At 40.1% G+C, this 1,538-nt stretch overlaps 1 non-coding gene across 1 annotated transcript; it reads left to right on the top strand.

The window, feature by feature from the left end:
- Positions 1–484: 484 nt before the first annotated feature.
- On the top strand, positions 485–556 carry TRNAW-CCA. Its single transcript has one exon. It is a non-coding gene; the product is annotated as a tRNA-Trp (tRNA).
- The last annotated feature ends 982 nt before the right edge of the window (positions 557–1,538 follow it).

The raw sequence follows: 1,538 nt of genomic DNA, 5'->3' as shown, positions 1-1,538 counted from the left end.
TACATACTAAATATCAGGTGATTTTATTATGATTATTATCTTAATCATTGGAAATGGATAAGATAGATAAGATATTTCTTGTTTTTGTTATTCAGGAGCTAAGTCTTGTCCAACTCTTTGTGACCCCATAGACTGTGGCCTTCCAGTCTCCTCTATCCTTCACTACCTCCAGGACTTTGCTCAAATTTATATCATTGAGTCAGTGATGTTATCTAACATCTCATGCTCTGTCACCCCCTTCTTCTCTTGCCTGCAATCTTTCCTAACATCAGGGTCTTTTCCAATGAATTGACTCTTCACACCAGGTGGTCAAAGTATTGGAGTTTCAACATCAGTCATTCCAATGAATATTCAGGACTGATTTCCTTTAGGATTGACTGGTTTCATCTGCTTGATGTCCAAGGAACTCTCAAGAGTCTTCTCGAGCACCACAACTTGAAAACATCAGTTCTTCCATTCTCAGCCTTCTTTAAGGTCCAACTCTTCCCTGATGGCTCAGAGGTTAAAGCGTCTGCCTCCAATGCGGGAGACCCAGGTTCGATCCCTGGGTAGGGAATATCCCCTGGAGAAGGAAATGGTAACCCACTCCAGTATTCTTGCCTGGAGGATCCCATGGACGGAGAAGCCTGCTAGGCTACAGTCCATGGGGTCGCAAAGAGTCGGACACGACTGAGCGACTTCACCTTTACCTTCTCATATACATAGATTACTGGAAAAATCATAGCTTTGACTATATGAAACTTTGCTGGCAAAGTGATGTCTCTTCTCTTTTAATATGCTCTTTATGTTTGTTATAGCTTTTCTTCCAAGAAGCAAGTGTCTTTTAATTTCATGGCTGCAGTCCCATCTGCAGTGATTTTGGAGATGAAGAAAATAAAGTCTTTTACTACTTTCACTTTTTCTCCTTCTATTTACCGTGGAGTGATGGGACCAAATGCCATGATCTTAGGTTTTCTGAATTTTGAGTTTTAAGCCAGCTTTTTCACTCTCTTCCATTTTCATTAAGAGGCTTTTTAGGTCCTCTTCATTTTCTGCCATTAGGATGGCATTATCTGCATATCTGAGGTTGTTGATATTTCTCCTGGCAATCTTGGTTGCAGCTTGTCATTCATCCAGCCTGGTATTTCACATGATGTACTCTGCATAGAAGTTAAATAAGCAGGGTGACAATATATAGTCTTGTCATACTCCTTTCCCAATTTTAAAACAGTCAGTGTTTCATGTAAGGTTTAAATTGATTTGTGACCCACCTGCAGATTTCTCAGGAGACAGGTAAGGTGATCTGGTATTCCCCACTCTTTGAGAATTTTCCACAGTTTGTTGTGATCCACATAGTCAAAGTCTGGATTGTAGTCAGTGAAACAGAAGTAGATTTTTCTGGAATTTCCTTGCTTTCTCTATGACCAATGAATGTTGACAATTTGATTTCTGGCTCCTCTGCCTTTTCTAAACTCAGCTTGTACATTTGGAAATTCTTGGTGCACATACTGCTGAAGCCTAGCTTGAAGGGTTTTGAGCATAATCTTACTAGTATGTGA

Source organism: Oryx dammah, unplaced genomic scaffold (genome assembly GCF_014754425.2).
Source record: "Oryx dammah isolate SB20612 unplaced genomic scaffold, SCBI_Odam_1.1 HiC_scaffold_12, whole genome shotgun sequence".
In the NCBI taxonomy this organism is placed as follows: Eukaryota; Metazoa; Chordata; class Mammalia; order Artiodactyla; family Bovidae; genus Oryx; species Oryx dammah.
This window is presented reverse-complemented; position numbering and strand designations above follow the sequence as displayed.